The sequence below is a fragment of the Rhinatrema bivittatum genome, chromosome 8, assembly GCF_901001135.1.
Source record: "Rhinatrema bivittatum chromosome 8, aRhiBiv1.1, whole genome shotgun sequence".
Classification (NCBI taxonomy): domain Eukaryota; kingdom Metazoa; phylum Chordata; class Amphibia; order Gymnophiona; family Rhinatrematidae; genus Rhinatrema; species Rhinatrema bivittatum.
In genome coordinates this window covers 182963876-182988016 of record NC_042622.1, presented here as the reverse complement: position 1 = coordinate 182988016, position 24141 = coordinate 182963876, and the positions used below count along the sequence as shown (strand labels likewise).

Here is a 24141-nt window from a genome sequence, read left to right as displayed (position 1 = left end):
GTGTGCAGAAGGACTTCTTGGTTTCCTTTCCAGTTTTGGTTTCCGCATTTGTCATTTGTGATATTTTATTTTATATTAGTTTTAGGCAGGTCTGTATGTGTGTGACTGAGATGAGATACTGTACTAGAGGTTTGTATCAGTCTTATTTGCTGTACTTTCTCAATAGGATATTGTACTGGTGGGGAGCTGCTGCCGTTTCATTGGTAGGGCTATTGCTGTTTCATTTCTTGCAGTTAGTGCTGCTGAGGTATGGCAGGTTTGATAAACACGTACAGAGTGGAGTTTGTGGGGGTTTTTTTTGCCAGTTTTTGTATTATTTTACAATGCACCTGGTAGCAGAGGGAGTTTGTGATGCTGTTGTTGAGATGAGACCAGACTCAGAATATCTTTTTTTTTCGTATGGTGAGTTGAGCAGGGAAATGTCTTAGTTCTGCTCTGCACCCATTGTTAGGAAGTGGGGACTCCTGTGGATGCAGAGCATGTGTTTATATTTAGTCTCATGATGGTCAGGTGTTCAGTGAGTCACGCATGTGAGCCTCCTCTCTCAGGTGTGTCCTGACAGGAAAAAGGCCGAGAACCACTGGCTTAGGGGCCATACATTTCCATTGACTACATTGTAAATTCCATGGAGCAGGGACTTTTTATTTATTTATATTCTGGTTTTGGTACTTTAAAACAGATTAAATTCAGGTACTGGAGGTATTTCTCAATCCCCAGAGGATTTACAATCTAAGTTTGTATATGAGGCAATGGAGGATGAAGTGACTTGCCAAAGATCATAAGGAGCAGCAATGGGATGTGAACCTTGCCTATCCTGGTTTGAAGCCCGCTGCTCTAACCAGTAGTAGGCTACTCCATTTTCTCTTGTGGGTGCCTTTTCAGTGGTCCGTACATCTTGGAACGCTATATAAATGATTTATAGTGGTAGAGGAAAAACCCAGTTCTTTCTTGGATGTTGCACTTTTTTTTAAAATTTGTCTGTCTTGTATTTTGTGCTTAGTCTTTTACTTCTCAGCTGTTGGTTTCTGCATTTGTAATACTTTGAGAGCTTAGCGCTGTCACGGTTGTGAGCCCTTGTGCTGTGGTGTGGTTTATGCAGCCTTGTAGGCCAACCTACTAGGCCCATGCCGACAGCTGGCAGACATGCCTTAGACTGGGACCAAGCTGGAGCTTCACATTTACCAGCCCTGTTCCCCGCCGCTTGAGCCCTTTGGTTCCTGGGGCCGGCAGGACTTAGATGAATGTCCCTGAGGTCAGTTAGAATGAGAGAGTCCAGAGCTGAGGGCAGGCAGTGAATAGACAGTTACTGGGTCTAGGCCAAGGGTCGGGGCAGGCAGCGAGCAAAAAGAAGTCCGAGTCCATAGCAGAGGTTAGTACCAGGTGGCAGACAATAGAAGTACAAAGATAGGATGATGTGTGAGGCAGGGCAGGCTGAGTGAGGACGTCAACAGATATGAGCAGGAACAGGAGCATGACAGAATCTGGGAGTAGCAGCACACAAGGCTGCAGGGAACCTGTTGCTGAGGTAAGGCAGTGCAGCGCCGTTGGGGGTTTAAATAGCGGGGCCGCTGATGCCATCAGGGCATGCCGCGAGAGAGCCTTCCTGCCACAGGGCCTACATAACCAGCACAACTGTGCCTATGGGGGAGACATGGCGGCCTGGAGAGGAAAGCGCGTGTGGCATCCTTCAGCACTTGTGGCGAGTCAGGCTAAGTGTGGGACGTTGTGGGGTGGTCCCATGGCTGGCCAACATTATAAGCAGTACTTTCTTGTTTTACTGTAAACATTCTAACACGTTTATTTCCTTGTATTTCAGTAAGATTGTATATTTAAAAATGTTTTGGTTCTATCCTAGTATTAAAGGATGTTTTGGAATGGAAGGGTTATTTTGGGCACGTTTTTTGTGTTAATAGAAGCTGATCTCTATTGAGTTGGAATTAACAAAATAGTCTGTGAGAAGTTGAACTCTGTTCATTAACTATTTTAGCCATGGGTAAACTCATCAGCATTATGATGCAAAGTCTTCTGTGAATTAAGACACACATTCCTCAATTCATTACAATCGCAGTACCTGAATTTGTTTAGGTAATCTTATATATCTTCATATGCTGTCATTAGCTGCATTGCCTGCTGTGTACACATTTGGGCTGTGAATAGTTCTGATGAGCCAGATGTGAACGCAGTGACTTTCCTGCCAAAAGTTATCACTTGTGCATTTTATAATAACATTAGAAGTTGCCATACTGGGTCAGACCGAGGATCCATCAAGCCCAGCATCCTGTTTCCAACAGTGGACAATCCAGGTTATAAGTACCTGGCAAGTACCCAAACATTAAGTAGATCCCGTGTTAATATTGGCAGTAATAGCAGTGGCTGTTCCCTATGTCACCTTGATTAATAGCAGTTAATAAACTTCTTCAAGATCTAATCAAACAGTTTTTAAACCCAGCTACACTAACTGCCCTAACCCCATCCTATGGCAAAAAATTCCAGAACTTAATTGTGCATTGAGTGAGAATTTTAAATGTGCTACTTACTAATTTAATGGAATGCCCCTAGTCCTATTATCCAAAAGAGTAAATAACCGATTCACATTTACCCATTCTAGACCTCTCATGATTTTAAAGACCTCTATCATATCCCCCCTCAGCCGTCTCTTCTCCAGGCTGAAAAGTCCTAACCTCTTTAGTCTTTCCTCATAGGGGAGCTGTTCCATTCCCCTTATCATTTTGGTTGCCCTTCTCTGTACCTTCTCCAGGGCAACTATATCTTTTTTGAGATTCGGCGACCAGAATTGTACATGGTATCCATGGTGTGGTCTCACCATGGAGCGATACAGAGGCATTATGACATTTTCGTTTTATTTGCCATTCCCTTTCTAATAATTCCCAACATTCTGTTTGCTTTATTGACTGCTGCAGCACACTGAGCCGATGATTTCAATGTTTTATCCACTATGGCGCCTAGATCTCTTTCTTGGGTGGTGGCTCCTAATAAGAAACCTAACATCGTGAAACTATATCATGGGTTATTTTTCCCTATATACATCACTCTGCACATGTCCACATTAAATTTCATCTGCCATTTGGAAATCCAGACTTGCAAGGACCTCCTGCAATTTATCACAGTCCGCTTGTGATTTACCTACTCTGAATAATTTTGTATCTACGAATTTGATTACCTCACTTGTATCCCTTTCCAGATTATTTATAAAGATATTGAAAAGCACCGGTCCTAGTACAGATCCCTGAGGCACTCCACTGTTTACCTTTTTCCACTGAGGAAATTGACCATTTAATCCTATTCTCTGATTGCTGTTTTTAACCAGTTTGTAATCCACAAAAGGACATCGCCTTCTATTCAATGACTTTTTAGATTTCTTAGAAGCCTCTTATGAAGGACTTTGTCAAATACCTTCTGAAAATCCAATTAGACTACATCTACCGGTTCACCTTTATCTACGTGTTTATTAACCCCTTCAAAAAAGTGAAGCAGATTTGTGAGGCAAGACTTGCCTTGGGTAAATCCAAGTTGACTGGATTCCATTAATCCATGTCTTTCTATATGTTCGGTGATATTGATATTTAGAATAGTTTCCACTGTTTTCCCGGCACTGAAGTCTGGCTCCCCGTCTATAGTTGCTTTATAATTGTGCATTTTTAAGTTGAAAAATGTACAGAAAAATCCATGTGTCACATTGGAACAGCCAATTTTCTGTGACAGTGATTGCACCGGCAATGAAGAAGATTCCCAGTTGGAGGTGGGGGGGGGGGGGTCCTAGCTAATTGAATAATATGATTACCTGAATGCCCCTTGATGCTTTTATAATGCACAAGATGTAATAGACTCAATGGCATCTACAGTTATCTTAGATTAGTAAATAATTCCAAGTGCCCAGTCAAGAAAAATATGATTTCTGGGTACCCTCAGAACTGCCAGCAGGAGGGAAACTGGTGGAGCCAGGGCTTCCAGGTTGTGCAGATAGGCAGGACTAGGTTCCAGACTCTAGGAGGACATGAATTAGGGAGTATGCCCTGAGATTACAAGTGTACAGAACCCAAGGAGGAGAGATTTATCAGTGAAAGCTTTGTAGGTATTGTCTTTAGCCTTTTTTCATTTTCTGATTTCTGCATAATGGATTTTTGGAATACCTGACTGATTAAAAATAAATTGTTCTGGTAATTTTTTTTTGTCTATCTGTATTAAAAACAAAACAAAACTCTGACACCTTATATAAAGGTCTTTTGAAGACTACTTCATGTTACAAAAGTGGAGGTGAATGAAAGGTGAAATGTTTTCTATTTTTGAGGGGAAGGAGATTTTATTCATGTTCAAAATAATTCCTTTATGGAATTCTCTTTGAAGGAGTAAGGGGAGGTGTGTTGCCTCTTAAAGGCTGAGTGAAATAATTTCCTTTTATTTAAAATAATATTGTGTGCGCGTGTTGATGGTGCTTACCAGGACATTTTGGTCCAAATCCCTGTTTGAATCTTCCAAATGAATATCTTCCTGTGCTGTTGCCTAAGGGTGAGAGAGGAGGAATCTGTGTACTGTTCTCTAGACTTTCCTACAAGCAGTTTGCATGTTCCATGCCCTGGGGTAGCCTCTATTGAACAAGAGAGTGGTTGATTACAGAAATGAGAAACATGCCCTTTGGAAGCCATCGTGACCTCATCCTTCGAGGTCACTTGGGTTTAGGTAGTCTAGTCATTTTTGGAGAGTGGGTTGAATTCTCTTCCAAAGAGCTTTCACTCCCATTTGTAGGAAAAGCAGTTTGCATATTTACAATCTTTTCTATTTTAACTTTAGTTTCAACTGTTCTAGTTCATTTTAGTGAGGCAGTGATTCTATATTGTTATAGCTCAGTTGCTCTTGATTGGTATCTTCTAGGTGCTTGACTGTTGAAAGGTCATAAGGAATTGGATCTACTCTTTGGAATCTACCATGGACTTCCAAGTGACCTGGATTGGCCATGTTGGAGACAGGATGCTGGGCTTGAAGGGCCTTCTGTGTTCTGTTCTTATGTCACATGAATGCTGTCACATAAATTACAATACTAATTTCACAGTCGCTTGAATGCTCAATCATTGAATTGTCTTGACTAAGTCTGGGCATTCAGGCATTTATCTTATTTGTTTTGGTGGTCATAAAACGTTGTACACAGACATTTTAGTGCACTTTACATAAATATAGGCCCCCTTCCAAAGAGCTTACAATCTTAAGCTTTCATATTTCTCCCTATATTGGGCTGCTAACATTATTACCATTATTTTTCTCCAAAGACAAGCAGGATGGTAGTCTTCACACATGGGTGACATCATCACATGCAGTCCCGATGCGCAAACTTATGTCAAAGTTTTTAGAACTTTGACTGGCACACTGAGCATGCCCTATACCACGCGTCCACCCATCCCTCTCCAGTCTCTTTTCCATGGAGCTGTAAGCCACACAATGTGAGTGAGTTCACTTTGGCTGTTTTTCGGCTCTGTGGAAAACTTTTCCTTCTTTGCATTTTTTTTTGCGGTTTTTCCTATGTAATTCCATTGCTGGGTCCCTCTTGGTGCCTTCCTGTAGTGCTCATAGTCAGGATTTTCAGCAACTCTGGTAAGTTTCCTTCAGCGGTTGATTCTCTGTGGCAGTGGTGCACCGGTGCCCACCGGCCATTGCTGCCATTATGTTTGGCTCGTGCTTCTTTTCTTTAGTCCGACATGGCCACGGTGCTGGAGGACCATGTCCATTACTGATCCACATGAGATATGTATCCTTGGTCTGGGGGCATCCTATGACATCTGGGTTTGCTATTTATGTGCCCAAATGACCTCGAAGGGATGTCTGCTTCAACTTAACAAGATGGAGCAGTTCTTCGGGGTGAAGAAGTCCGAGCCATTGGCATAGGCATCGAAGGACTAAGGTTCCATACCGAGCCCTCAATGCTGTTGGTGGATAGGGGTACCAGAGACCGACCACCGTCGATCTCCTCCAGGCTGAGGACATTGGGTTCCTCATCATCTGCCTCTGCACCGGGGAAGGACCGGGCCGAGCATCAAGGGAAGCCGAAGAAGCATTGGCACTGGTCCCCATTGATGCATGGGGATGCACTGGCTCATGCCATGATGCCCTCGAAGCAACCCCGTGGCTAGGAGTGCCAGTCCCCCCATCAGTGTTGGGGGTCCATGGCAGTCTCCACTAGTCTTGATGCCAGTCACTGATCCACCTCGAGGGTCCGAAGAGGATCTGTCCACCCCTCCTTCCTCTCACTCGGTGTTGGCAATGTTTGAGGAAGAGCTGGAGTGCCGAGTCTAGCTAGTGGTGGACTGGGCGCTGCATTGTTTTGGTCTTGTGGCATCGACTGCACTAGACGTGGTGCCTCCCGTCCTTGTACCACTTCTGGAGAAGCTTAACATGCTCATCAGTGCGTTAGCAACCCAGCTGGCGTCAGTTCCCGGGATAGCATCGGTGCCTGGCGGGCACAGAGGCCTCTCCCTACCTATACAGTGGTCATTGCTGGTTCCTCCCCATCCAGTTTTATTGGTGCCTGCACTTCTGGGCGGAGGCTGAGCGCCTAGTGACCCATCCCCTGTTGCTTATATTGAGGATGAGGAACCCTATGACCCCTAGAGGGATGATGCATTGGAGTCCTCTGAGGGTCTTCCATCAGACCCTTCTCCTCCAGAGGATTTGATCTTTGCAGGGTTTGTGAGGGAGATGGAAGCCATCCCATTGCAGTTATTAATGGAGGAAGATGCCAGGCACAAAATGCTTGAAATCCTCCAGTTCGTAGAGCCTCCTAAGGTGATTGTGGAGGTCCCGTTGCATGAGATCCTTAAGGAACTGCTGCTGAGGATGTGGGAACACCCCCTCACAGTGCCTCCTCTTAATAAGAAGGCAGACAGGGTCTACCTCGTCCAGAAGGCTGCCAGATTCTCGATAAGCATTTGCGGCCCCACCATTTGGTGGTAGTTGAAACTGCCCTTAAGAGGGCCAAGCGATCTCGGACTCATTCCTCGGTGTCCCCGGGGAAGGATCATAGAGCGATGGATGCTCTTGGGAGGAAGGTATCTCTACAGGAACCAGTACTCGGAGGATATCTGGAAGCAGTTGCAGGAGGTGGCCGAGCAACTGCCTCAACAGTAGCAGGGCCTGGATTGCGGAAAATACGAGGTCTGAGCGACCTATGATGATGTCAAGATGGCATCAAGAGTCTCTGCAGTGGGAATCTGTGCCCACGGAATGGCATGGCTGCGGGCTTCAGATCTCTGACCAGAGGTACAGGAACGACTTGCTGACGTGCCATGTACTGGGGAGAATCTCTTCGGAGATAGGGTGAGGAACGCCCACAATGAACCCCTCCAACAACTATCTGCCAGCACCCAAGTCCCATCATCCTCTTCTAGGAGGCCGGCAAGATAGGGGCCAAGGAAGTCTCTTTTGCCAAAGGAAGTACCATCTTCTGCGACCTCGCTCCCATCCACAACATTAGGGTTCCCATGGCCGTCCCAGGCAGCAGAGAGCCCCTGAACGCCAGCTCCTCAGTCAACTCCAGAGACAGGGTTTTGACTGGGCTATAGGGAGCATAAGTCAGTTGCCTGTACCCGGGATGTTGGCCCCTCCGGTCAGGGGCAGGCTGCGATTCTTTGAGAACCAGTGACCCAGCATAACCTCAGACCAGTGTGTTCTTTCTATCATCTTTCTTTCATCAAGGGCATCAATTGAATCTATTGGGTATCCTGCCAGATTACCCTCTGTGCCTGTTTTGGGGGCTGTAGTGCATCAGGAGGTACTGCTAGCGAGCTCTTTTCCCTCTTAATGGCCAGAGCAGTTAAGCCCATACCACAAGGGAAAAGAAGGTGGGGTTTCTACTCCTGGTACTTCCTATTCCAAAGAGAACAGGAAGACTTTGTCCCATCCTAGACCTGAGGGCCTTGAGCAAGTTTTTAAAAAAAGAAAAGTTCAAGATGGTTTCCCTGGGCACCTTGATCCCCCTTTTACAGAAAGGGAACTGACTATGCTCCCTCAATCTAAAGGATGCATACACTCACATCGAGATCTTCCCTGGTCACAGGAAGTATCTCCGTTTTGTGGTGGGAAAACAGCACTTCTAGTACTGGGTGTTGCTGTTTGGGCTAGCATCAGTCCCACGGATCTTCACAAAATGCCTGGCTGTGGTGGCAGTGCAACTTCACAGGCTGGGAGTGCATGTTTTCTGTATCTGGACGATTGGCTAGTCAAGAACACATCTCAGGCTGGGGCTGTCAGGTCCATAAGCTTGACCATTTGGGTGTTGGAGTCACTAGGGTTCGTTCTCAACTATCCAAATTCCCATCTCAGCCCCTCACCTTGATTGGACTTCATAAGAGCCCTGCTAGACACAAGATTTGCCATACTGGGTCAGACCAAAAGTCCATCAAACCCAGTATCCTGTGGCCAACCAAGTACCTAGCAAGTACCCAAACATTAAATTAAGAAATCCCACGTTACTAATTCTTATTGATTAATAGTTTATGGACTTCTGCTCTAAGAACTTATCCAAACCTTTTTTAAAACCCAGTTAAACTAACTGCCGTAACCTCATCCTAGAAATTCCAGAGCTTAATTTTGCATTGAGTGAAAAAGAATTTTCTCCGATATGTTTTAAATGAGCTACTAGATAACTTCATGGAGTGACCCCTAGTACTTCATAAGAATGTATAACCACACTTACCCGTTCAAGTCCTTTCATAATTTTGTAGATCTCTATCATATCCCACCTCAGCCATTTCTTCTCCAAGCTGAACAGCGCTAACCTCTTTAGCCTTTCCTCATAGCGGAGCTGTTCCATCCCCATTATCATTTTGGTCACTCTTCTCTGTACCTTCTCCAGTGCAACTATATTGTTTTTGAAATGCGGCGACCAGAACTGCACACAGTATTCAAGGTGCGGTCTCACCATGGACCCATACAGAGGCATTATGACATCCACCATTTTATTCGCTATTCCCTTCCTAATAATTTCTAACATTTGGGCCGATACAGTACAGTGCACTCCGAAGGAGCGCACTGTTAACCTGCCATTGGACGCACGTTTTCCCTTACCCCTTATTCAGTAAGGGGCTGAAAACGCACGTCCAACCCGCCGAACCTAATAGGGCCCTCAACATGCAAATGCATGTTGAGGGCCCTATTAGGTATTCCCACTCGATTCAGAAACAAAATGTGCAGCCAAGCCTCACATTTTGCTTTCAGAAATTAGCGCCTACCCAAAGGTAGGCGCTAATTTCTTCGGGCATCGGGAAAGTGCACAGAAGAGCAGTAAAAACTGCTTTTCTGTGCACCCTCCGACTTAATATCATGGCGATATTAAGTCAGAGGTCCCGAAGGTTAAAAAAAAGTAAAAAAAAAATTTGAAGTCGGCCCGTGGCTATCGGGTCGAAAACCAGACGCTCAATTTTGCCGGCGTCCAGTTTCCGAGTCCGTGCCTGTCAGTGGGCTCAAGAACCGACACCTGCAAAATTGAGCGTCGGCTGTCAAACCCGCTGACAGCCACCGCTCCGGGCCAAAAGGAGGCGCTAGTGACCCTAGCGCCTCCTTTTGCCCGTTTCTACTGCCGAGCCTCATTTAAATACAGAATCACAGTCGAGTGGCCTGGGCGTTCGCTCTCCTGCAGACTTTACTGAATCGGCCCGATTGTTTGCTTTTTTGATTGCCACAACACACTGAGCAGACAGTTTCAATGTATTATCCACTATGATGCCTAGATCTCTTTCCTGGGTGGTAACTCCTAATGTGGAACCTAATATCACATATTCACAGCAAGGGTTATTTTTCCCTATATGCATCACTTTGCACTTGTCCACATTACATTTTTTCTGCCATTTGGAAGCCCAATCTTCCAATCTAACAAAGTCCTATTGCAATTTATCACAATCTGCTTGAGATTTAACTACTCTGCATAATTTTGTGTCAGCTGCAAATTTATAGAAACATAGAAATGACGGCAGAAGAAGACCAAACGGCCCATCCAGTCTGCCCAGCAAGCTTTGCACTTTTTTCTTCCCATACTTATCTGTTTCTCTTGGCTCTTAGTAACCTTTTGGTTCTATTTCCCTTCCACCCCCGCCATTAATGTAGAGCAGTGTTGGAACTGCATCTAAGTGAAATATCTAGCTTAATTAGTTAGGGGTAGTAACCACCACAATAAGCAAACTACACCCATGCTTATTTGTTTATCCAGATTATGTAATTCAATCCTTGTTGGTTGTTGCCTGAATATAGATCCATGTTTCTTCATTCCCCCCTGCCATTGAAGCTGAGAGCTATGCTGGATATGCGTGAAGTTTCGGTCTTTCTCCCCTGCCGTTGAAGCAGAGAGCTATTCTGGATATGTGTGAAGTTTCGGTCTTTCTCCCCTGTCGTTGAAGCAGAGAGCTATGCTGGATATGCGTGAAGTATCTGTCTTTCTCCCCTGCCGTTGAAGCAGAGAGCTATGCTGGATATGCATTGAAAGTGAAGTATCAGGCTTATTTGGTTTAAGCACCTCACTCGTCATGCCACTTTCCAGGTAATTTATAAATATATTAAGAAGCACCGGTCCTAATACTGAGGCACTCCATTGTTTATCTTTTACTACTGTGAAAACAGACTATTTAATCCTACTCTCTGTTTTCTGTCTTTTAACCAGTTTGCAAGCCACAAAAGGATATCTCCTTCTATTCAATGACTTTTTAGATTTCTTAGAAGCCTCTCATGAGGGACTTTGTCAAATGCCTTCTGAAAATCCAAATACACTACATCTACCGGTTCATCTTTATCCACATATTTATTAACCCCTTCAAAAAATGAAGCAGATTTGTGAGGCAAGACTTCCCTTGGGTAAATCCATGTTGACTGGATTCCATGAAATCATGTCTTTCTATATGCTTTGTGATTTTGATCTTTAGAATAGTTTCCACTATTTTCCCCGGCACTAAAGTCAGGCTCACTGGTCTATAGTTTCCCGAACACCTCTGGAGCCCCTTTTAAATATTGGGGTTACATTGGCCACCCTCCAGTCTTCACACCAGCTTCAATTTTGCTAACTTCCTGTGCACTATAAACCATCAACCATCTTCAGATATTCTAAGCACAGTACTTCTTTTCTTTTTAATGTGAGCAAAAATATTTCACTTAATCTCTGTGCCTTAACAGGTAAAGGGTTTCCTCTATTCTGTGAACAAAGCAAAAAAACAAAACAAAACCCTACACCTTCTTCCTAAGTAGAACCCTTAAGGAAATCTCCTTGGTGGCAGTCCAAAATGTACCCCTTACTTTAAAGGGCCACACATGCTAAATATTTTCCCCAAGAACCTCAAAATAAGAAAAACTCCTGAAGAACATTTGGTTCAAAATATTCAAGGACATTTTAGTGGCTAAACTGATATTTATTAAAAAAAATTACCACCAGCCAAGTAAAAAAAAAAAAAAAAAAAATTTCATTATGATAAACAAGCAATGACCTGGTTGACCAACATTCAGATTTTAATCAGTCACTTTGTCTATGCTGCAAGAACGCCTGTTTACACCAAAATCTTCACTTCTGACTGGCATTAACATGTTTATCCTCTATTATTCAAGAAAACCTGAAACAGAGCTCTTTATCCTAAGCAGGCACACAGTACAATCACTGTGTGGCAAGACGCTATACCCATTACTGCAGAGTAACAGCTCCAGAAGACCTTTTCCAAGAAGCATATCTGCCCAGTGATAATGGACTGGTTAGTTTTAGAAGGCTACAGCTCATACAGAAAAGCTACACCTCAACAACAACAAAACAAAAAAGACACAAAAGTATATCCTTTGGTGGGAGAGAGTTTAATTTTTTAAAAGATTGTCAAAAGCCAACAACAAATTAGTAGAAAACTGCCACTATACTATATTTCCATTGTTTAATAACTCGTTTCTTTTATACCTTTTATTCACATAATTATATTAATGCAGTTTGAAATTTATTACCTTTTTACAATGTAATTCAATGCTATATTTGTAAACAGTTGTGGTCTACCTATGGAATAACAGTATATAAAAAGCATAAATAAATAATAAAATGTTATAATGGAATACTACCAGCTTAGCAAAGAACTTTCTCCCATTCTGTAACCTTATTTAGTAAACCGTGATCATGGTATATTCCGAATGACGGTCTATAAAAAAACTCATGAATAAATAAATAAATAAACCTTAGGCAAAAATCTCTGCAGACCCAGACAAAAAAATGTTACGACAGCAATAGCACCCAACACAGTACTGCATTAAAGGATTTTAACATACATCCTAGGTGCATTGTAAAGCACCAGATGAATAGTCCTTTCATACACGTTGTGGTGAGTTACTGTACTTTTTTTTACCGTTTTTCTTTCATGATCTCTCTTCCTCACCCAAGACACCCTGCTCAGACAGCTTAAGCTCTGTTGCTGGTCAAAGAAAAGTCTTTGCCAGAACTGAACTATGTCTCCCCTTGGCCCAATATCAGCCTTCTACCAATATAGTGTCATCACAGTAGCTACCATCTTCTCCTTACCATCTTTCCTTGGAGGTTGAGCGCATCAAATCTATGAGAAGTCCTGGGATTGCTGGCTCCGGAAAGGAGACACAAACCTATATGTCCTACACCACAGCATGTAAAACTACAAAGGGGCAAGAGTTTTGACATATGTAAAATAAATATCCCTTGCCCCCACTCCAGCATACAACAAAAAGGAAAGCAGAGTTGCTTACCTGTAACAGATGTTCTCCGAGGATAGCAGAGATGTTAGTCCACACATAAGGGTGACATCAGCAGATGGAGCCTCGAAGTGGAAAACATATGCCAAAGTTTCTAGAACTTTAACTTGGCACACTGAGCATGACCAGCATGCCCTATACCATGTGTTCAGAAGGGGTCCCTCTCCAGTCTTGTAACATAGGATTATAATTAAAACAAAAAAAGGAGAAACCCAACTCTGCGGGTTGGCGGTCGGGTTTGATGAGGACTAACATTCTGCTTTCCTGGGAAAACACCTGTTGCAGGTAAGCAACTCTTGCTTTCTCTGAGGACAAGCAGGACAATAGTCCTCACATATGGGTGAATCCTTATCTACAAGCTGTTCCCCAACACAAAAGAGGACAAACTCACACCCAACCAAGTGTGAACGGGCACAACAATAGTGCTGTTGGTAACAGAGGGGGGAGAGACAGCCTGATCCCAAACATCGAGCTCTAGACAGGAAGAGTTGGGTTCTACATCTCAAACAGATTCCGAAGGACAGACTGGCCGAACCTACTGTCACGTCGGCCTTCCCTATCCAGATAGTAGTGTGATGTGAATGTGTGGAGAGAATTCTACGTAACAACCTTGTAGATCTCCACGGGAATTGCTCGCAAGTGGGTCACCGATGCTGCTATAGCTCTGACAGAATGAGCCTCGACATGATCCCCAGAATGCAATCCCACCTGGACCCAACAGGAGTATATGCAATCTGCTAGCCAATTGGATAGTGTCTGATTGGCAATGACAACGCCCAACCTATTCCTATCAAAAGAAATAAAGAGTTAGGTGCACTGATTATGGGCTTCTGTCCGCTCCAGATAGAAGGCAAAGGCTTGCTTACAGTCCAAACTGTGCAGTACTCAATTGTCTTGATGTGAATGGGGCCTGGGAAAGAATGTTGACAGGATGATTTACTGGTTAATATGAAAGTCCCTCACCACCTAAGACCACCCTATCATGATAAAACTAAGGCCTGAAGCTCACTAATTCTGCGTGCTGAGGTGACTAACACCAAAAAATGACATTCCAGGTCAGGTACTTCAGGTCACAGGTGTGTAGGAGCTCAAAAGGAGCTTTCATCAGCTAAGCTAACGCAACATTGAGGATTCAAGAGACAGCAAGAGACCTTAGGGGAGGCTTCCACTGAAGCAAACCTCGCATGAACCATACAACTATAGGCTGTACAGAGATAGGCGTATGATCTACACCTTGGTGGTATGTGCCAGTTGCACTGAGATGAACTGTAATGGAGTTGGTTTTTAAACCAGCTTCCTTTAGGTGTAGAAGGTAATCAAGAAGTTTTTTGGTGGGGCAGAAGAACGGATATAGGGCCTTCTGCTCACACCTTACGGAAAACCTCCTCCACTTCAGTTCATAGGACTTTCTAGTAGAAGGCTTTCTAGAAGCCACCAGGACCCGAGATAGATCTTATGAAAGACCAAGCGGCTGCAGGATTAACCTCTTAACATCCAGGCTGTGAGTGACAGGGCTTGGAGGTTGCGATGCCGCAGCCTGCCTTGATCTTGCGTGATGAGATCCGGGGAAGTCGACTGATTGGTCTCCGGATGGACAACTCCTGTAGGAGTGCAAACGAGAACTGTCTCGACCAATGAAGGGCTATGAGGATCATAGCCCCCCTGTCCTCGCAAAGCTTCAAAAGAGTCCTCGCCACTAAGGGAATTGGAGGATACACATACAGAAAACCCTTGCCCCATTGACAGTCAAGGGTGTCCAAGGCTGGTTTGCCATCTAACCTGTACAGGGAGCAGAACTGAGGCACCTTCCTGTTGCAAGGGGTCGCGAACAGATCTACATCCAGGTTTCTCTAGAGGCGGAATACTTGATTCACTACCCCCTGATCCAGGGTTCTGAAGGCTCAACTCAGCCTGTCTGCTACCATGTTCTCCATCACGGAGGATACATGGCCCTGAGCACCATCCTGTGGGAAAGGGCCCACAACCATATCTAGACCACTTCCTGACATAGGAGGTACGCTCCAGTGCTTCCTTGCTTGTTGACATACCACATGGTTGTCGGTACCACATGGATACCTGGACAGCAAATCTCTGAAAGCCCATAGCACTTACCTGATCGCCTGGAGCTCCAGGAAGTTGATTTGACAAGAGCATTCCTGAGTGGACCAGAGGCCCTGGGTACCAAGCCCATCTACATGAGCTCCCCACCCCAGGGTGTATGCATCCGTGATTAGTACAATTTGAGTAAGGAGACTCCATAAAATGATCCCCTGTTCCAAATTTGTAAGTATCTGACACCAGCACAATGAATCCCAGAGAGACAGGGTGACTCGGATGCAATCCTGGAAACTGAGTGGCCTGGCGCCACTGCGAAGTCAGGGTCCACTGGGCTCTGTGCATGTGTAAATGTGCCAAGGAAGTGACATGGATAGTTGCAGCCATATGGCCCAACAGCCTCAACATGTGCCATGCTGACATTTCCTGGCTCTGTTGAATCTCTACCGTAATGGCCAACAAGGAGATAGCCCTCTGGCAAGGCAGAAAGGCCTTGGTGGGGCCACTTGGCAATAGTGATCATTACATAATCAAATTTGAATTAATGACAGGAAGGGGGGGACAGTAAGTAAATCCATGGCTCTAGAATTAAGCTCTCAAAAGGGAAACGTTGACAAAATTAGTTAAATAGTTAAAAAAAAAAAACCCCAAAAACAAACAAACAAAAACCCCCAAAAAACTGAAAGGTGCAGCTACATGTATTCTACGCATTAAAGAAGGTGGAAGGAAAGCCAAATGATTGCCAGCATAGTTAAAAAGTGAGATGAGGAACCAGATAAGAAGAAACAATATAAGAATTATTCATTTCCTAAAATGCGTTTGATTTCACATCGAGAACTTTTTAGAAGCTACCTTCTCAATGTATTAAAATTCTCCGAAAAAGACTTGCCAAAGATTGAAAGGATATATTATTTTTCCCAAACGACTGGTGAGAGAACTCCTGAAGAACAGAAAGGAAATCAAGAAGTCACATTTGATCTAACTACTATCTTGTAGCAATCCCAGGAATTAGTTGTTGAAGAGAGAGCGACGCTGTTTGTTCAACTTGCCACGGCATCAGAAAGAGATTCTATTTTGAGAACATTCTTCCGAAACCAATCTGCAAAATTTTATGGATATTTGATAAAAATTTCCCAGATATTACTAAGACTACACAAACTAAGAGGAAAAAATTCCTAGAGATGAGGGAAGAGACCCAAGCGAAGGGAGCAAAGTATTCTTTACGTTTCCCTTGTTTATGTATTATTATTTATAGAAATGCTAGATATATATTTAGAGAACCAGATCAGTTAACGGCTATTTCTAGATTCACACTCCAATGAACCTTCGGGGGGGGGGGGGGGGGTGTTGGCTTAAGTATAAAAGAAATTAATCCCAGTTAATTCCAAGGCATTTGTTATGTAATGTGTGTTAAATTTCCTGTTTTTTTCTGCTTGCGTAACATCTTGCTCCTTCAGTTTCCTCTATATACACATGTAGATGGGGGGTCAAGTATTATCCTATTATGACTATAAGTGTCTTTATTCTTTTATATCTGTAACCCCCGCTATAATGTGATATTTCCAGACTATGTTCTGTAGATCTTCTTCTCTTTTGAAAATTAATAAAATATAAATTAAAAAAAAAAAGTGAGATGAGACTATTTTAGCCAAAAGATCTTCATTCAAATTTTGTAAGAAGGATCCATCAGAAGAAAATAGGATAAGGCATAAGCACTGGCAAGTTAAACGTAAGACATTGATAAGACAGTCTCAGAATTTGAAAAGAAATTGGCTGTAGAGGCAAAAACTCATAATAAAAACTTTGAAAAATATATCCGAAACAGAAGGCCTGCGAGGGACTCGATTGGACCGTTAGATGATCGAGGGATTAAAGGAGCACTTAGGGAAGATAAGGCCATTGTGGAAAGACTAAACAAATTCTGAAGAGGAGATACCCGTTCCGTAGACAGTTTTCAAGGATGATGAATCACATGAACTGAATGAAATTATGGTGAACTTGGAAGATGTAGTAGGCCAGACTGATCAACTGAAGAGTAGTAAATCGCCTGGAATGGATGGTATACACCCCAAGGTTCTGAAACAACTAAAAAATGAAATTTCAGACCTATTAGTAAAAGTTTGTAACCTATCATTAATATCGTCCATAGTATCTGAAGATTGGATATTAGCCAAAGTAACCCCAATATTTAAAAAGGGCTCCAGGGGAGATCTGGGAACATATAGGCCGGTGAGCCCGACTTCAGTGCCGTGAAAAATCGTGGAAACTTAAAAAGAATAAAATCACAGAACATTTAGATAGACATGGTTAATGGGACACAGCCAGCATGGATTTACCCACAAATCTCTATATTTTTATGAAGGGGTGAATAAACATGTTGACAAAGGTGAATTGGTAGATGTAGTGTATTTGGATTTTCAGGTGTTCGATAATGTCCCTCATGAGAGGCTTCTAAAAAAAAAAAAGAAAAAGTCATGGGATAGGAGGCGATGTCCTTTTGTGGATTACAAACTGGTTAAAAGATAGGAAACAGAGAGTAGGATTAAATGGTCAAATTTCTCAGTGGAAATTTCTCACTGGAGTGCCTCAGGGATCTGTACTTGGACCGGTGCTTTTCAATATATTTATAAATGATCTGGAAAGGAATACGATGAGTGAGGTTATCAAATTTGTGGATGATAAAAATTATTCAGAGTAGTTAAATCACAAGCGGATTGTGATACATTGCAGGAGGACCTTGCGAGACTGGAAGATTGGGCATCCAAATGGCAGATGAAATTTAATGTGGACAAGTGCAAGGTGTTGCATATAGGGAAAAATAACCCTTGCTTTAGTTACATGATGTTAGGTTTCATATTAGGAGCTACCACCCAGGAAAGAGATCTAGGTATCATAGTGGATAATACTTTGAAATCGTCAGCTCAGTGTGCTGCAGCAGTCAAAAAAGCAAAAATAATGTTAGGAATTATTAGGAAGGGAATGGTTAATAGAACGGAAAATGTTATAATGCCTCTGTATCGCTCCATGGTGAGACCGCACCTTGAATACTGTGTACTATTCTGGTTGCCACATCTCAAAAAAGATATAGTTGTGATGGAGAAGGTACAGAGAAGGGCAACCAAAATGATAAAGGGGATGGAACAGCTTCCCTAAAAGGAAAGTCTCGAGGTTTGGGCTGTTCAGCTTGGAGAAGAGACAGCTGATGGGGGGATATGATAGAGGTCTTTAAAATAATGAGAGGTCTTAACCGATTCACATCTACTCGTTCATTTGCACTTTCAGATAATAGGATAAGTTCTTGGAGGAGAAGTCCATTAACTGCTGTTAATCAAGTTTACTTAGGGAATAGCCACAGTAGCATGGGATCTCTTTGTGTTTGGGTAAAATTGCCAGGTTCTTGAGACCTGGTTTGGCCTATGTTGGAATGGACCCTTGGTCTGACTCAGCATGGCAATTTCTTATGTGATTAGATCTGAAGATTTTATAAATCTGCGACCTGCAGAAAGCAAGGCTTTTCAGTGTTGTACACCAGCATGATATTTTGTTCACTGGTTTTGTCCTGTTTGTGAGTGTGAAGACAGTTTTAGCCATTTTCACTATGTAGTGAACTTGAGAAAGCATTGCTGGTTTATGAATTGCAGAGATGTGATCTGGACGTCGTGGAGTAGATGCACAGAATACACACATGCAGCGCTTTGTTTAGCATTGACACACACAGGTGGTACAAAATGCCCTTGAAGATGCAGTTTTTGAGAAAAAAACCAAGATGCTACTATTTTACAGTTGTCTTAGACTTGTGCTGGTTCAGTAGTGCACGTGTTCTTTTTCTGTTTCAACAGGAAGTCGAAAATGTTTAGCATTTGCTTTTAGGTGATGAATAACTGTTTGTTTTTTTTAGACATCCATGTATGGTGTTTAATTGCATCTATGAATATTTGATACATGCCAGAATAACCTCTGAATGGTGATTAAGGATTGAAGTTGATACCATTAGCATTTGAAAATCTTATTGTTGTTCAGTTATACTGGGTAGGATGAATTGAAGGAGCTGATGACTTGCCAACTGCCCATGAAAGTAATGGCACAGATGCCCTAGTATTTCTCTCTGACTTCTAGTGTAGTTCATTGCCAAGTACTTGTAACCTGGATTGGCCTCTGTTGGAAACAGGATGCTGGGCTTGAAGGACCCTCCCTTGGTCCCAGTATGGCAAACCTTATGTTCTTAAATACCTAAAAGATTTGGGAGGGGGGAGAGGGCAAGCCCTTGACTACCATTGATAAGCTGAATCTGGGGTAGGGTGAGATGATTTTTTTTTACTTCTCAAGCCCCACGAAGGAAAGGGTAGCTAGTTAATTTATGAGCCCTTCAGTTTGTCTTGTACAGATAACGCTATATTTTTTGTTTTTCTTGCATAGCGTATGCTGTCTTTTTTTTTTTTTTTTTTGTTCAGAACCAGTAAGCATCTTAAATTTTAGTATAAGATTGGAGCAGGAACGCCTTTCTTTGGTGTTTGGTAGTACTAGGAAATGGTCTTCAATAAGTGAGGGAGCTACTCAGTGAAATGTAAAATGGAAAGCTGAAAGGAGACAGCTTTTCCATTATAGTCGAGAAGTTGGCAGCAACTCATGAAAACTAAGATATTAATCCTCCTCTGCGAACACTAAACACTTTGTTTCGAGTTGCACTTGGTGAATTTTCAAAAGGTCAGAGACCAATCATTTCCTTGGTGTGGGTACTTGCCAGAGTCCATTGGTTTCTGGCCGTCTGGCCATGCTAGGATGTGGGGAAAAAAAAAAGTCCTTTTTCTGAGATCTACTTCAGAAATGAGGTTTTCTAAAGACTGCGAGCTCCGGCAAATAAGGCAGGCAGTATGTTCATGGCGTTGTCACATGCACATCCCTCTGGTTTCTCCAGTTGCTCTGGATCTGTCTCTGGCATGGCCTTCTGAGCTGAGTGTGGGCAGTTTATTTAGCTGTGCTCCAGTGGGAGTGAAGAAATTAGTGCGCCTTTGCTTTTTTCTTTTTTTTTGTGTGGAGGGGTGAGGGTGGGTAGGAGAAATGGGAAGATTACATACTTGCAGTGGCAGTTTTATAATATTAGTTGGTTAATATTGTATCTCATCAGAGTGAAGGAATTTTGATCATATTTCCTCTGTGGGGGAGGGAAAAGTTTAGTGGCAGCCTGGGGGGAGGGGTGGTGGCATTGGAGTGGAGAAATGTTCAAACACCCAGGAAGGGGAGATGGGGTCAGTTAGTGATTGTGGAGAGGAAGGAAATCGGGGGTAACATTTACCAGTGATTACAGTAACTTAAAACAACTGTACAAGCAAAAATAGATTTAACCAATTCAGTTGGCAGTTAATGGGGATTTTAATTATTTTGTTCTGAGTTCTTTTTAATTCCAGTGACAAACAGTGTTTAAAATTCCGATAGCTCTTGTGTTATGATTCTACATAAATTGGCAGCGTGGTGATTATCCTCAGCAGTCATCACACGTATGCATCTAAAGCACAAGAGTAATAAGAACTCATAGTGGATTCAGAAAAGGAGGTTTTGAAAAACAGGTGCTATGGCTGAAATTACTTTTTTTTTTTTCCCCAAGAGAGCTATAAAATAGGACAAAAAAGAAAGGAACATGAGTAAGGTTGTGTAGAAAGCAATAGAGTTAAGAAACAGGCAAGTAAGTTTTGTTTTTTTTTGTTTTTTTTTAAGGACTCTATCTCTTATGTAGCACATTCAAGTCTTTAAAATACCTTTCCTTGTCCCCAGAAGGGATTTTATTTTTGTACTTCTTTCTCTGAATCTTATCTAGTTTTTCAGTTTAGGAGAGTTTCTTTTTTTTTTTCTTGGTCAGTTTAGCAGGGGTCTACCTCTTTCTGTGTTTCTGCAGTATTCTCTTTCCTTATTCCTCTGTTTAATTGATGGAGATTCACATTCCATAATGAAGAAGGAGAAATCTGCTGAAAACCTAGAAAAATCTGAGATTTTTTTAGTTACCTTTTAAAGTTTTTCTTGAGATGTTTATGGTGTCTCCCATTGGTGACAACGAGTTCAGCACTCCTTTTGACTGTTTATCTATGTTTCAGTTGATGTATCGTAAGACCAGTCCTTCACCCACAAATGACACTACAGGTGAAACATGCGGTTGATGGAGTTGCACAGTTGGCCGTTCTTCTCTTGTTCTTTTCCTTTTGGGCTTGTATTTGCTTGGCTTCTAGGTTTTGGACAGCTAGGTGACAGCGACTCCGTCATTTGACCCTTTCCAAGATCATGTTCTGCTAATTTTTGAGGTCTCCCTTGCAGATTTTAAAATTGTGCTTGAGGGTGATCTTGAAGATAAGGCCTTGTTTTCTCTGTGATCTGTACCCACTTTTCAGTTGACCATAAAACACAGCTTTTGGTATTCTGTCTTTCTCTATCCTTATGACAAAGGCCTGCCCTCTGAAACTTCCACACTAGAAGTTTTGCTCCTTTGAAGGGCTTGTGTGGGAGAACTGTTTTGCCACTTTGTTACAGATGGATGTAGGATAACGCTAAGGACTTACTCTAGTTGTGTGTGGTGTCTTTAGTTTCCAGAATTTACATCTGTACAGCAATGTGGACAGCGTTACTGCCTGATATGTTTTGATCTTAATGAGCAGTCTCATCCCACAGACAGTGATGGAGTCTACCAGAGGAAGAGCTTATTGTGGTGTTGTATAATCTCATTGTCAACGTTTTGGTGGTTAGAATGCTTCTGAGATAATAGAATTTGTTAGTTGAGTACTCTCAATAAAAACCGTAGGCTCGACATAGGCATTAGATAGAGCTGGCTGGTACATGACTTCCATTTTTTTTCCCTTTTTCGGACTGATGGGTAAGTCCAAAGTGACTGGCTGCCATCCTCCAATGAGTGAACTACTAGTGCTCAGTCATCCACTGACTGGACAGATTTAATACTTTTGACATTTCCCAGTTAATCTTAAAGCCAGAGAAGCTGCCATAAGATTCAAAAATCTGCAGAATCTTCAGTAAATGTACTCTAGTGTCTTGCAAAAATAACAAAATATCATCTGTGAATAGGAAAATAGATGGTAACTGCTTCCCCTTTATCAAAGGGATAATTTGTATATAATTCTCTATTGCATGTATTAATGGTTCCATGGAAAGTATAAATAACAAAGGAGACAGGGCATCCCTGTCTCGTTCCCCTAGTTAAACCAAAAGCCTCAGATTTAATACCATGAACACATATACAAGTAGTGGGGCTAGAGCACAAGACCTGTATGGCCGCCTTAATGAAGCCCTGAAATCCCAGTTTGTCTAGTATAATTTGCAAGAAACTCCAATCTACTCGATCAAACGCTTTTTCAGTGTCAAATCCAATCAGTACAGAATCTTGTACATTCAAGGCCTGACAAATAGTTTGCAATACCAAGATTCTGCAGATATTAATGCTGGATTGCCTGCCAGTGACAAACCCTGCTTGTCCCTTTAAAATCAGATGAGTCAATATCACCTTTAATTGATTTGCCAGAATTTTAGCAAACAGCTTAATATCTAAATTAAGTAAAGAAACTGGCCTGTAACAGGATGCTAGTTGCGGGACCCTGCCCAGCTTGGGCAGTACAATATGTGCCAGCCTCAAAGAGCTAGGCATCTCACCCACTCTAATCATTTCAGTGGATAGGTTTTGTAGGGGGTTCTACAATATGAGATTGTAAAAATTTATAGAAATGAGCCGTCAGCCCATCCAGCCCGTGGGCCTTTAAATTCTGAAGTTCCATTTTAATTCCATTAAAAAAAATCTAAATAAGTGTGTCCCTTTCTGCTGAATATAACTGTGCATAATATCGCTGGAAAATTGCAACAATCTCTTTAGTGGATGTTACCACATTCCCAAAAGGGGTTGGCATGCTTGTAGCAAAAGACGCTCCTCTAGTAGGTTTAACTAATTTTGCCATAAGTTTACCTACTTTGTTCCTTTGCAAGTATAATTTATGCCTCAAGGTGGTCACTGAAGATAGTCCTCTTTGATTGAGTTTTGCATTAAGTAGAGTGTGATACTCCCAAAAAGGTTTCACTGTCCAAACTGGATAAAATATTATGGGCCGGATTTTAAAACCTACGCGCGTGGGGTAGATTTATGCGTGCTACCCGGCATGCACAAATGTACGCCCGATTTTATAACATGCGCGCGCATGTTATAAAATCCAGGATCAGCACACGCAAGGGGGTGCACACTTGTGCACCTTGCACGCGCCGAGCCCTAGGGGAGCCCCGATGGCTTTCCCTGTTCCCTCCGAGGCCACTCCGAAATCTGAGGATTTACGCGTGTAACCCTTTGAAAATCTGGGCCCAGCCCCTTTAACTTATTAGTGAAGTCTAGAATGTCTCTAATTCTTTCCTATGTCTGATAGAATTACCAAGAATTTCTCCTCGTAGTACCACCTTTGTTGTTTCCCAGAACAATATTGGCTGGCTCCTATATTATTGGTTATGATAAGCAAAGGCTTGCCACTTATCTATTATAAACTGTTTAAAGCCTTTATCTAACAGTAGCCAAGCCGGCATTTTCGAGTTGGCTGAAAATGCATTGGAGGAGTTTTCTCCCAGCACACAGGAGACTGGGCAACAATCAGAGATGGCCAGTGTTTCTATAGTAGCCTGGGAACAGCTAGAAAACAAACTTTTAGATAGGAACAAATAATCTGTTCTAGCTTTAGAGGAGTGGGCTCTAGAAATATGTGAAGTCCTTTGTGTGAGGATTTAACACTCGCCATATATCTAAGAGCTGCAATTTATCACAGAAAAATGTAACCCTTTTGCCACTTTCATGTAAGAAGATGGGTTTCCTTGTCTGTCCATTACACAATTCATATCCCCCCCCCCCCCCCCGCCAACAATTAACTGAACTGGCCCCAGTTTGGTGGTAATGGTCAGTATCTTGGTAAAAAGGCAGCATCAAAACATTTGGACTATATAAGAAACTTAGACCATACACCTGCCCAGTAATGATCCCATTACTATCACATTCTGCCCATCATTATCAGTGAAAGTGTGTTCCTCTGTAAATATGACATTACGGTGTAGCAAGATTGCAACTCCTCTACTATAAGATGTCCCTTGAGCAGCGAAAACTTGGCCCACCCATCTCTTTTAAATTTCAAATGCTCTTTATTTCTCATGTGTGTTTCCTGCAGGAAAACAATGTTGCCTTTCAGTCTGCGCAAATGTGTCAGCAATTTTTCTTGTTTTATGGCGTGCCTAATCCCGCCAAATTCCAGGTTATAATATTAAATAGGAAACCCATGTGGACTGAAAAGCAAGTAATATTGTAGCTGCAGGGACTCTGCATTTTCCCATCTAATA

General features: G+C 42.5%; 1 protein-coding gene across 9 annotated transcripts in view; it reads left to right on the top strand.

Annotated features, from left to right (window-relative positions):
* Positions 1–24141, top strand: part of NF1 (neurofibromin 1) — a 527350-nt gene that overhangs the window by 7724 nt on the left and 495485 nt on the right. The window lies entirely within an intron of this gene.